This window comes from Netta rufina (assembly GCF_964035555.1).
Source record: "Netta rufina genome assembly, chromosome: 2".
Classification (NCBI taxonomy): domain Eukaryota; kingdom Metazoa; phylum Chordata; class Aves; order Anseriformes; family Anatidae; genus Netta; species Netta rufina.
Genome location: NC_140124.1, coordinates 72,342,582 through 72,356,698, shown reverse-complemented (window position 1 = coordinate 72,356,698; position 14,117 = coordinate 72,342,582). Strand labels below are relative to the sequence as shown.

Here is a 14,117-nt window from a genome sequence, read left to right as displayed (position 1 = left end):
GACAAGCAGCCTAAAAGCAGACAGCTTTTCTTTGTGTCTACTTCTTTGCCCATTTTCTTACATACACTAAATTGAAAATTATAACAATGCTATAGTCTTCCAAATCCATTACAGAAACAATAATTGTATCTACATTTTGTGCATACAGAATGAAGGCCAGAACTCTTAAGTACTATCTATTGCATAGCTACAGCCTTTTATGGCTTTCATTTTCAAGTCCATGCACAAGGCATGGCAGAACTAAGACTGAAGCTGAAAAATAGGTGGAGCACTATGACCAAAATGTGTTTTAGGTGTGAGAGTGGTATTCTTCAAATTCACCTGGTGTTGAAGAAGGCATTTGTAGCTTTTGCCCAGAGAAGTTTTGGATGCCCCATCCCTGGAGGTATTCAAGACTAGGCTGGACAAGGCCCTGGGCAACCTGATCCAGTGGGGGGCATCCCTGTCCATGGAACTGGGTGATTTTTATGGTCCCTTCCAACCCAAGCCATTCTATGATTCTGACACGATTTGCTTAACCAGGAACACCACAGAATCTGCAAAGCCCAGAATGTACTGTTCCAAAAATAAGAGGTGTTCTGTGGAAAAAAAGTTATCGTTAGGCATTGGAATAGGTTGTCCAGGGAAGTTTAGGCATTGGAATAGGTTGTCCAGGGAAGTGGTTGAGTCACCATCCCTGGAGGTCTTTAAAAGATGTTTAGATGTAGAGCTTAGTGATATGGTTTACTGGAGAACTTGTTAGTGTTGGGTCAGAAGTTGGACTAGATGATCTTGGAGGTCTCCTCCAACCTAGATGATTCTGTGATTCTGTTATAATTAGTTTCTTGAAGTGTTTTCCTCTTTACTTAGCACCACACATTAGTGACAGAATTCTGTTTCTACTGATCATACTTCTAGTTATCCTGCTTCTTTTATACAAAGAAAATTTAGAAGCAACATCATATTTCTAGATTCAAATTTATGATATCTACATGTTTCACCCATATTGTTTCTGAACTCTTCCTAAAAAGTTTACTTTCACAATTAGTTTCAGTGTGTCATGTACACTCAGCATTGATCGAATGTCCCCTGTGAAATCAGTGGAAGCTGCACCACTTTCCTCTGTGGAAATAATGTTGACGTAATGATCAGTGATTTTTCTGTTTGCATAGACAGGGCCCAAAGCACAGCAGTGTTCACTGCTGGGAGAATGGGACAATCCTTTTTCTCTTTGACATGCACTGTTCTTCAACAGCAGCATACAGTGAATGGAAGCAGTGGGATTTTGCTGTCCAGAGCATGCCATTGAAGCTGTTCCTTTGGTTGTTTCAGTACTAGCACTTCCTGAAAACTCCTTGTGGCATTAGGGAATAAGAAAGATATTAAAATAATACTGTGTTTTATATTGAAGGAACTACAGACTGTTTGGGGTGTGGGGAAGGATTGAAAGTTGTTGGTAATAGGATTTAAAAATACAGTTTCACTTAGAATTATTCACATTTCATTAGCTCGTTAGAATTCTCTGAAAGAGTTTATAAAGCAGTTTTTGAAAAAGGGAGGGGATACGATTTACTGGGCTCTGTTAAAGGCTTTTGATCAACTCTTTGCCAAGAGTAATGGAAATAAGAAAACACAGAGCAAGGATGAGATATTTTGAGGAATGATGTGCAATCCATCAATTAGAAGTCTTTGTAATTGTATTATATGTAAAATGAGCAACAAGTTATTAAGTGAGATTCACAAGTAATGCCTCTACTAAAATTTAAGGAAGACTTTGAGAAGCTCACATAAGAAAAAGGCATTGAATTATGGGATAGATAAATGAACAGTGAGGTAGATTGAAAACTGTCTGAAATGGCAGGCACAAAGGGTACTGATCAGGAGCCAATACTGGATGCAGTACTGTTTAATCTCTTCATTAATGACCTAGTTTATGGGACAGAGTGCACTCTCAGCAAGTGTATAAATGACACAAAACTGGGGTAATGGCTGATACTCCGTAGAGTTGTGCTTCCCTCCAGAAAGATCTCAACAGACTAGAGAAATGAGTGAACTGGAACTTTATAAAAGTTCAATAAAAGGAGTCCAGAACCTCAAGAAGAGTAACCCTATGCACCAGTGGACGGCTAACTGGCTGGGTAGCAGCTTTTCAGACAAGGACATGGGGGTCCTGGTGGACAACAACTTGAACATAAGTCAGCAGTGTGCTCCTGAGTCATCCAACAACATCCTACAGTGCATGAGGAGGAGCTGGCAAGTCAAGGGAGGTGATCCTTCCCTCTACACAGCACTGTTAAGACCAAATCTGGAGTGCTGGGTCCAGGTCTGGGCTCAGCTGTACAAAAGAGAAGTGGAGTAGCTGGATCAAGTCCAGTGAAAGGGCATGAAATCATTAAGGGACAGGAGTATCTGTCATACTGTTTATATGTCTTTCATATTTGCTTCTCTATGCACATGCCTTATACTAACTTCAGAAAAAAAAGATACCGAAGTGTTGAATTAGAGCAACATCTCAATGGCAAAACATGCTATGCCCTGTGATTTGTTATTGAAAGGATCCCAGAAAAATACAGGTATTAGAAAATCTACATACAGAAATAATATTCAGAAATATTTTCATAGAGTAAACCCTGTTCAGAACTGAAATATGTGAAAAAGCAGGACAGCTTACAAAAATAAGAGTTTTCAACAGTACCTTGCAAGAATTATGATAAAAGGATTAAAGTCAATTCTCATTTTAATATAAACCATTTTTTGTTTGTTTGTTTGTTTTATTTGTTTGTTTTGTTTTCCTCAGTTTTGGTAGAAACAGAAACAGTAACCTAGAAAGGTTATATAGAGGAAAACGGGAAGCACAGGGAGAAATAATTTGTAGCAGAAACATATTAAAAAATGAAATCTTGAATGAATACTGAAAGCGCTATAATTGCATAAAATAAATAGATTATTAGACTGAGGTGCATTTAGGTATTTTCTTCAGGTGCAGAGAGATATTTTCACCTCATATTGCCATCAGTGAACACCAAGATAAGCAAAGAGTTTGGCAGTCCTTTTTTGATGTTTAATGGTACACTACAGCAAAAAAAAGAGGTTTCTCAATTTTTGTTAGGATATTAAAATTTGTGTTACTGATAGCACTATGTAAGACAGTCATATGGAGAATGAGAACTGAAGATGGAATGAAGGTGTAAAATAAGCAGAATAAACCTGTTAATGCTATTTAAAGGTACACTGATTTATTTTACAAGAAGTGAACAAGATATTATGAGAAGCAAAATCAAAATCCAAAACCACACAATTCAATTTTTTTCTGTTTTGAAATACATGAAAACAACATATGCATTGCCTGAAGGAAATATGCAGTAATATCTTCCTAGCATATATCATTGAAAGAATTAGAAAAGGGCAAGAACTGACGACATTTTATTTTCTCACTTCAAACTTTTCCCCATAATCAAGACTGTCTTTAGTACTTTGTGTCAAAAAAAAAAAAAAAAAAAGTAATTGAAAATAAATTGAACCCTTTTCAAGTTCTAACAGAAGGTAATATAGTAACAAAGTGCTGTTAGAGTGTCGTAATCTCCTAAACCCTCTGTATATGGTGGACAGCAGGATGATTTAATGCTAGTGAGTTTGTTGCTGGCTTTGTGTCTTAGTGTTTCCTTGAAGTGACTTTTTCCTTACGCTGAAAACAGAATTTTTTAGAGTGATTTCTAGTCTGTATTTTTTTCTTCAAAACTAATTTATTTATTTATTTTGATGCAACAGAGTACACATAAATAATGAAAATAACTTAATTGATTTGACATCAGCAGAGAAAAATTTTGTCTTATGTATTGTTTTGATACATTTCTGATTTAGATATAGATACATTACAAAAGCAGACATTATAGTGTTCCCTTAAGGCCACCACCCTTTTCTCCCACCTCAAGAAAAAAAATAAAATCACATTCATTCTTAATTTTTTTACTTCACTTGCATTCAGCCTCCTAGCTCAGTTACAGAAAGAGTTTTGGTATTGATAAGAATTACTTTATGTTTTCCAAGAAACAGAGTCTGCCGCAAAAGTATTTCCTACTTTTAAAATTGAAGTTGATTTTTTAAAAGGCAAAGTCTGTGTTCTACGACTACTTTTTTCATGAAGTAGTGACAAATAGGATAGCTATTATCTTTTTAATGACAAGATCTAAACACAATATTGGTACCCTATCCACACTTCCAATGATGCAGTTTATTTCCAGCCTTGATAAGTAGCCTACTAATGGACCATGAAATCATAATAATTTCATTTGTAGCAAAATCTCCTATAGCATTTCTAAACAATAAGTAAAACCAACACAAAACTCCTTATAAAAACAGTTGTCTAAAAGTTCTCCATCCTGATCAAGAAGTGATGCTTCTAGTTCTGTGCTTACTTCCCTGTTTATCTCAGTTTAGTCATTTCCTTCAAGGCATGACAAATTTTCTTCTCTGTTTCTTTGGGGAAACGTATCATGAGGATATTCTTATGTTTTCGTCTGTAAGTATGTTTCATAGGATATGGCTCTTCCTGAACTCCCTTGGTGTTCCAGTTGAGTCTACATTTAACAAAGTTTAAAGAGCCCTCTCCCTTGGGCTCTGATACTCGCAATGATGATGGTAGCTATCAGGATGGGTCCCCAAAGAAGAGGCCATCTTTGGGATCACATGACATTTTTCCCTTCAGGCTTTGTGAATCAGTACCAGAATTTCCAAATGGATCCTTTCACAGAGCCAGTGCAGTTTGTGGTGCCCTGATCTACTCAGGAGGTGAGCACCAGTATTGTCTGTGAGATGCAGAATTTTGCTTGCATTAAGGATGAGGGAGACACCAACATGAGAGTGCTAAATGTTTTGTCTGATGCAGAGCTATTACTACTAATAATCCTCTTCTTGTTGCTGCTTCTACTGCTATCACTACTATGATGATCCAAGTGATGAGTGCCTTTAGGTTTGTGTTCATCAATGAAAAGTCAACAAAAAATAAAATATTGCCTATCTAATTTCAGTTAACAGTATTTAAAAGTACCCATGACCTTAAAAGAGAAGAATAGAATGTTACTCTTATGACTAGGTTCTGAGTAATTTTCTCATTACCAGAAAATGTACCTTGTTGTAAGGTATACCCTAAACTAAACCAAATATTTTCTGAATATTACTCTCACTTACATACAAAGCATTCTTTTATCATTTCATTTCCATTTCTCTAGTATATTTTATCCTTCCTACGTCTGTATTCTAATACGTCAAAACTAATCTGTAAAAGGTAATTAAGATGTATACCTTCTACTTCTCTTGAAAAAACACCAGAAAAGATCACAGAATCACAGAACTGTAGGGGTTAGAAGGGACCTCGAAAGATCATCGGGTCAAACCCCCCTGCCAAAGCAGGTTCCTCAGAGCAGGCTGCCCAGGTAGGCGTACAGACAGGCCTTAAATATTTCTAGAGAAGGAGACTCCACAACCTCCATGGGCAGCCTGTTCCAATGCTCCGTCACCCTCACCGTGAAGAAGTTCTTTTGCATGTCAGTGCGGAACTTCCTGTGCTGTAACTTGCAGCCATTGCCCCTTGTCCTATCCCCACAAACCACTGAAAAGAGGTTGGCTACATCCTTCTGTCCCGCATCCCTCAGATATTTATATACATTGAGGAGATCCCCTCTCAGTCTTCTTTTTTCCAGGCTGAGCAGACCCAGGTCTCTCAGCCTTTCTTCACAGGGAAGATGCTCCATGCCCCATATCATCTTTGTGGCCCTCCACTGGACTCCTTCCAGGAGATCCCTGTCTTTCTTGTACTGGGGAGCCCAGAATGGGACACAGTACTCCAGGTGAGGATCAAGGGCAGAGTAGAGGGGGAGGATCACGTCCCTTGACCTGCTGGCCACGCTCCTTTTAATGCACACCAGGATCCCATTAGCCCTCTTGGCCACAAGGGCACAGTGCTGGCTCATGGTCGACCTGTCGTCCACCAGGACCCCCAGGTCCTTCTCCTCAGAGCTCCTCTCCAGCAGGTTGTCCCCCAGCCTGTACTGATACTTCGGGTTGTTCCTTCCCAGGTGCAGGACTCTACACTTGCTCTGATTAAACCTCATTTGGTTTCTTCCTGCCTATCTCTCCAGCCGGTCCAGGTCTTGCTGAATGGCAGCACAGCCTTTTGGTGTGTCAGCCACTCCTCCCAGCTTTGTGTCATTGGCGTACTTGCTGAGGGCAGACACGATTCCCTCATCAAGGTCGTCGATGAAGATGTTGAACAAGACCGGACCCAACACCAACCCCTGGGGAACACCGCTAGTCACAGGCCTCCAGCCAGACTCTGCTCCGCTGATCACTACCCTCTGAGCTTGGCCAGTCACCCAGCTCTCAACCCACCTTGCTGTACCATGTACCATGTACCATGTACCATCTACCACCAGGTAGATGACATCCACTGCTCTCCCCCTATCTACCCAGCTGGTGATGCCATCAGAGAAGGCAACGAGGTTGGTCAAGCACAACTTCCCCTTGGTCAATCCATGCTGACTACTCCTCATAACATTCTTCTCTTCCAATTGCTTGGTGATGGCATCCAGAACAAGCTGCTCCAATACCTTTCCAGCGACAGAGGTAAAACTGACTGGCCTGCAGTTTCCTGGATCCTCCTTCCTGCCCTTCTTGAAGACCGGAGTGACATTGGCTATCTTCCAGTCTTCAGGCACCTCACCCATTCTCCAGGACCTTTCAAAGATGATAGAGAGCGGTTTGGCAATCACATCTGCCAGCTCCCTTACCACATGCGGATGCATCCCATCAGGCCCACTCAGACGCTCCCAAACCACTCTCATGTCCACCAGGGGGGAGCCCTCCATTTCCCAGACCCTTTGTCCTGTTGCCAGGAGTGAGGAGTCCCGGGGAAGTGTCCTTGAAGCAAAGACTGAAGCAAAGAAAGCATTCAGTATCCCTGCCTTCTCAGCGTCTCCCTTGACCAGGACACCCCCCTCATTCAACAACAGACCCACATAATGCCTAGTCTTCCTCTTGCTGTTTACATACTTGAAAAAAACCCTTATTATCCTTTATCTCTTTTGCAAGCCTCATCTCTAGGTCAGCTTTAGCCTTCCTTGTCACATCCCTGCAGGCCCTGACAACACATCTATACTCCTCCCAAGGGGACAGGCCCTTTTCCACATTTCATAGACCTTCCTCTTCCTTTTGATCTTATCAATGAGCTCCTTGCTCATCCATGCAGGTTTCCTGCCCCCCTTCCGTGATTTCCTATTCCTCGGGATGCACCGATCCTGAGCATGGAAGAAGTGCTGCTTAAATGTAGCCCAGCTCTCACAAGCACCCTTGCCTTCTAGCAACCTATCCCATGAGATACTCCCAAGCAGGTCCCGGAAGAGGTCGAAGTTGGCTCTTCGAATGTCCATGGTTGCAATCCTGCTTTTAGCCTTACTTCCTTTGCCTAGTTCCATCTGGAACTCCACCATCTCATGGTCGCTGCATCCCAAGCTGCCCCCAACCTTCACATCCCTAACAAGGCCATCCCTGTTGGTAAGAACAAGGTCCAGGAGCACCCCCTGCCTCGTTGACTCCTCCACCACCTGCGTCAGAAAATGGTCTTCAATGCATTGTAGGAACCATTTGGACTGCGCGTGCCTAGCCGAGTTGCTTACCTAGCAGATGTCTGGGTAATTGAAGTCCCCCATGAGAACCAGCGCTTGTGATCGTGAGGCTACTACCAGCTGCTTGTAGAAGGCCTCATTGACTTCCTCCTCTTGATCTGGTGATCTGCAGTATACCCCCACAATGGTGTCCCCCATACCAGCCCACCCCTTAATTCTCACCTACAAGCTCTCCACTTGTCCTTCACCGTCCCCCAGCTGAAGCTGGGTACACTCTAATTGCTCCCTCACATAAAGGGCAACCCCCCCCCCTCACTTCCCCAGCCTGTCTTTCCTAAAGGGGACATAGACCTCAATGGCAGCGTTCCAGTCATGTGAGCTGTCCCACTACGTCTCTGTGACTGCAATGAGATTGTGGCCCCGTAACCGAACACAGATCTCGAGCTCATGCTGTTTATTTCCCATGCTCTGTGCATTGGTGTACAGGCACAATAGGGAAGCAGCAGGTGCAGTAACCCCTGGAGGGATGCAAGAAGAAGATACTGGCCGGGGGATTGGGAATGCTACCTTCTCTGAGGAGCCCTGAGACAATCCTATGGGAGAGCTCAGATGTTTTTCCCTGTCTTCAGCAGTGACAGTAGTGACGACTTCCCCCAGCCCTTCTCAGTCACCTTTAGCTCCCCTCCCTTCCCCCATCAAACCTAGTTTAAAGCCCTGGTAATCAGCTCAGAGAGCTTGCTCCCCAACACACTTGTGACCCACTTGCTCAGTTGGTGTCTGTCCGTAGCCCACATACCCAGCCTCTCAAAGGACGGCCCAAGATTAAAATACCCAAATCCCTGATCCAGACACCACCCCCTCAGACAGTCATTTACCTGTCCTGTTCTGCTCCTTTTATCTGCATCCCAGTCACCCAGTGGGAGGACAGAGGAGAACACTACCTGCACCCCCAATCCATTCAACAACCTCCCCAGGGATGCAAAGTCCTTTTAAATATTCTTCATTTTTCTAATAGCAGCTTCCCGGGATCCAACCTGAATGACGAGAGGATAGTAGTCCTCTGGTTTAATGATCTGTGGCAGAGCCTTCCTAACGTCTCTGACACGTGCCCCAGGAAGACGGCACACTTCTCTGGATAGGTTATTTGGGTGGCAGATAGGAGCCTCAGTGCCCCTCAGCAAGGAGTCTCCAGTCACCAGGACTCTCTGCTCTTTTTTTTTGTGGCACAGGTTATAATGTGGTGCTCCATCTGGCCCTGATCCTTATGTTTTGCACTTCCCCCAGTCTTGACTCTCTTCTCGGGGTTGCTTCCTGGGTTCGGACTACTGTCCAGACCCTCAGCCTCTTCCACAACCTCCCTGAGAGCGTCAAATCTATTTCCCAGGGACAGCGTGGGGGTAGGTGGCACCATGGGTGTCGGGGGCAGATGTCTCTTTCTGTTCCAACCTAAGATAAGGGTCCAGCCCCTTGTCTCTTGTGGACAGTCTAGCCCTCTGTTCCGCATGTGTTCAACGGGGGCAGCCTCTACCCCTTGTCGGGACATAGGAGAGGGCTGCCAAGCAACAGCAGGGGCAGGGAGACCCCTCCTATCTGTCACCCTCAGAGACTCCTTCAGGCTGCTGATTTCTCACTGCAGCCCAGCCACCTGCTTGAGGAGTCCCTGAAGCAGGGCACACCTGCACCTGTGACAGCGCTCTCCTCCCTCATGGCCCAGATCGGCCTCCAGATTCTGGAGTTCCCCGCAGTCATCTGTCTAGACTGCCACCTCCGCCCTCAGGGGATCCACCTGGGTGCCCACGTGAGCCCAGAGGGGCAGCATCTCCTCTGTTTGGGTTGCTACCTTGGACTGACCGCTGCGACGGGTGCCCACCATGGCAAGGTCTAGGTTCTCCTCCCTGCCCCACTTGAACTGCCTGCACTACCTGCCAAGCCAGTCCTGTTAGCACGTTCAGTTTGCAGCGCTTCTGGGTTGCGGCACTCTCTAGGGACTACTTTTATAACGCCAGGGGTGGGTGGGCTGTTGCACCCCTGGCTCCACCCTCAGCTCCTCAGCGCCCACAGCGGCACAAGCACAGCACCTGCCTGCTTGGGGGGTGGGGGGGGGTGGGGGGGCAGGGCTGCTGCTCTGTTTGGGGTTGGCTTCGTTCATCTCCCTGCCAGGAGCCCTCACTGCAGCCGATCCCTGCGTGGTTCCCGGTCGAATGACAAGAATGACGAGATTCCCAAATATTGAATTGATTCCCAAATATTGAATTGATTTGAATGATCAAATGATGAGATGGATGGCTGAACTTCCCAAATATTGATTTGCCTCAAAAGGTCTTGAAAAGCTGTAAAGAGTAGAAAAAAAAATATTGCAGTGATTAAGATCAATATTTAATATTAATAATGGCAAAGCATAGCCATTTATTATGACCCTAAACTAGGTGAATATTTTTGTGCTAGATCATGAAATTTGTAAAATTATTCATTTTCAATCCTTCACCCTGTTAAAATAGTTCAGGTTTACTCTGGGTTATATTATTCACTCAGCTTTTATAGCAAGTGTTACACTGTAGCAATGTAACAACTAAAACACACACACAAAATATAGCAGACTGTTGACATCAGGACTGTTATTCTGAATGTCTCCCAGGTTCAATTTTTTTTCATAAAGACCATGGAAATTTTGTTAATATGAAATGGAAGTCTGGAACAGCAGAAGATGTATTAAAAAGAAGCTTTCTTCTTAAACGGAGGTTTTAATGTTTGCCTACATAAATTAATTGAGGAGATGCATCCCGCTTCCAGACTGGCTGCTGATAAGGACTTCTGCAAGTTCAGAGACAACCTGCTGGTTGAGGGGCTGATACTCAATAAAACTAATTTGCTTTACAGATATTTCACAGAATCACAGAATCATCTAGGTTGGAAGAGACCTCCAAGATCATCTAGTCCAACCTCTGGCCTAACACTAACAAGTCCTCCACTAAACCATATCACTAAGTTCTACATCTAAACGTCTTTTAAAGACCTGCAAGGATGATGATACCACTTCCCTGGGCAGCCTATTCCAATGCCTAAACGACCCTTTCAGTAAAGAAGTTCTTCCTAACATCCAACCTAAAGCTCCCCTAGGCACAACTTTAGCCCATTCCCCCTCACCCTGTCACCAGGCACGTGGGAGAATAGACCAACCCCTACTTCACTACAGCCTCCTTCAAGGTACCTATAGGGTGCAAGGTACCTATAGGGTGCAATAAGGTTGCCCCTGAGCTTCCTCCTCTCCAGGCTGAACAACCCCAACTCTCTCAGCCACTCCTCATAAGACTTGTTCTCCAGACCCCTCATCAGCTTTGCTGCCATTCTCTAGACTCACTCAAGCTCTTCGATGTCCTTCTTGTAGTGAGGGGCCCAAAACTGAACATAGTACTCGAGGTGTGGCCTCACTAGAGCTGAGTACAGGGGGACAATCACTTCCCTAGACCTGCTTGTGATGCTGTTGGTCTTCTTGGCCACCTGATCACACTGCTGGCTCATATACAGCCAACTATCAACCAATACTCCCAAGTCCTTCTCTGCCAGGCAGCTTTCTAACCACCCATCTCTCAGACTGTAGCTCTGCTTGGGGTTGTTGTGCCCCATGTGCAGGACCCAGCACTTGACCTTGTTGAACTTTATGCAGTTGACCTCAGCCCATTTGGTCCAGCCTATCCAGATCCTCCTGCAGAGCCTTCCTATCCTTGAGCAGATCGACACACATCCTTAACTTGGTGTCATCTGCAAACTTACTGAGGGTACACCCGATCCTCTCATCCAGATCATTGATAAAGATGTTAAAGAGAACTGGCCCTGGTGCTGAGCCCTGGGGGACTCCACTAGTGACCAGCCTCCAACTGGATTTAACTCCATTCACCATGTCTCTTTGGGCCCAGCTACCTAGCCAGTTTCTAACCCAATGAAGTGTACACGAGATTTAGTATTCTGGCAAAATAAATACTTATTCTGGGAAAAATCTCAAGTGTAAGACAGCAAGAACAATGTTTCTGCTTCATTTACTTCTTAAAACAGTGAGCATTCACTTCAAAAAATCTACTCTTGAGGCATAATGATAATAGGATACAGAATGGATCTGGCTGATTTGTAATGCACAGGTCTGAAATACATGTCAGCACTGATTATCTCAAAACTGGAAATCTGCCAAACTATTGAAATACATGTTTCTAATTAAATTTTTCTAATTAACAAAAATGCACTACTGAAAGGACCAGTTATCAGAGTATTTTGGGGCATGCAGGTAAGTTGCACACCTACAATAGACTGGTGTTTGTATTTATTTTACAATAAAACAAAACAAAACACAACCTGAAAAAATATACTTGTAAGGTCCCTCTTAATTTATTCTCATTCTCTTCTCCCTTTATAAACTGTGCTATCATCTTGCATAGACATTGATGTAGTATACATAATCTGACAAACCTCAGGACAGTTTTGGTAAGTGGCATTAATACTTCCCTTATTAGCATTTTACAGTGAGTGGGCAGTCTGTATGGAAGTTTGCCTGTAAAGGTCAAAGATCCCATAAGGTAACTGCTTCCAGAAATATACTAATAATTCCCTGCATTCTTTTGAATTGGTAAGATAAATATGAATTCCTTGTACTGCAAAACAGCTGCAGAAAAAATATAGGTAAACTCTCTGAATCTCCATGAAGTCTCTGGGAAAATAATGCAAATTTAACAGACTGGATTAAGACTGCACTGTGTAGCAGTGACAAGCATACAAGAGGGTTCTGTTCAGGATGGGGAAAGGGGTGTGACATACTGTACTAAAGGAAAGGAAATTGTCTTTTACCACATAGTGTAATAAAACATTTGACCTTCCTTCAGTTCCAAACATTCCAGAACAACAGAAAGTTCACTGTCTCTGGTACCTTTTGCCCTGCGCTCTTCCTGCTTTCTTGCCCTGTTCCTCCTATTATTATGCGCAATTACAGCTTTGAGGATGGGCCTGCTTTGAGTGGGGAGTCTGGACCAGTGACCTCCAGAGGTCCATTTCAACTAAGATTTTTCAGTGATGCTCTGAATACCTAGTAGTCACAAATTATTTTGCCATCGGGCAAAAGCTTCTTCTGGCTTTTTCTGGTGTGAAAATTTGTGTTGCCTTCACTGGAGTTTATGAAGCCACTCCCAAATGGGTTTATTCCTTAATCCTTTACTATGATCTCTGCCTTTTCTCTCCTTACTCTGCTTCTGTGTGCTGTCCTTTTCTTTGTGTCCTTCCCATACTTTCTAGTTCACACACTGACCAGACTATGTGCTAGAGCCTCCCAGTCTCAAGAACAAGACTCCTTTGAGTTATAGATTACCTCTAGATCATCTATTGCAAGATATCATGTCCTATAATTGTAATTAGAGGGTTTTTGTAATTGGATTATCTGATAGCATTGACGGAGCAAGCTATCTAAATGATATTGTAAGCTATATTTGAGTCAACAATAAAATCTCTTCAATCTTTATTGTGCTGTTCTGCACAATCTTATGACGTACCTTAAGAGAAGGACCAAACATTTTTATCTTAATACTCACAGTGCAAAGTCTGCTTGAGAGAAGGTTGCTGTTCTTCCTTCAGTAGTATGAGTAAAGGTAGATGGATGGTTCCTTTCAACCAACTGTTTAGTGAACAGCCAAATATGATTATTCCATACTGTCACTTCTTGTATTCACAAAATTTTAACATTCCTCAAAGATTTCCACTAGAAGCGTTTTCTCAATAGAGATCAAAGACCACAGTCTTGCATGAACACGATGGAGATAATCTACTTTAGTATTATGTTATAAAGATATTCATAGTTTTCATGTAAAAATGAAAATACCAACATTCAAGGAAAAATGAACATTCACAGCAAGAAAGTAGAATTTGCAAATCCATAACTGTCTTCTGAATGTATTCTTATAAGTTCTAATGCTGACATTAATTGGGAATTACAGGGACATTCCTATATTATCTAAGCTAAGTCTTCCTTTCCTGTTTACTATTTTGACCTCACCTCTCTTCCCATTTTCTAAGTGCATAATTTCCAAAAGTAAATGAAAATCATCAGATGAACAGAGACATATTAATCAAAAAGAGAATATAAAAAAATATAAAAAGGGCCTATAAACCCCAATATTTTTGACTAGTATCCCAGGTGAAAACAGAGAAGAATAAATTCCTCATTTTGTCAAAATAAACTTCAGTGTTCTTAACTATTTTTCAGTGGGAGGCTACATTAGTGGTGGCTTTGAATCCAAATATGTCTAAACTAATGAATGTTTTTCAGAATTCTCAACAGAAGCCCTCAAAGGCATGACAAATCTAAGGCATTTTGCAAATGATCCTTTTTTGACAGAAACGCACTGTGGATTAATGCAGATAGAAATAACCAGGGTGGATGGAGTTTCGACCATTACACAGGGACAAGCAGTTTTAAAATGTCAACCCATACGACCCTCTTCTTCTATCTTGTTGTATGTGAAAGATTGAATTTGCTGTCTTACA

The 14,117-nt window shown here is 42.7% G+C and overlaps 1 protein-coding gene across 2 annotated transcripts in view; it reads left to right on the top strand.

Moving 5' to 3' along the window:
* The window catches only part of CDH18 (cadherin 18), a gene marked incomplete at both ends in the record, with an annotated part of 199,368 nt that overhangs the window by 162,201 nt on the left and 23,050 nt on the right, over nucleotides 1-14,117 (top strand). The gene's annotated exons all lie outside the window — the stretch shown is intronic.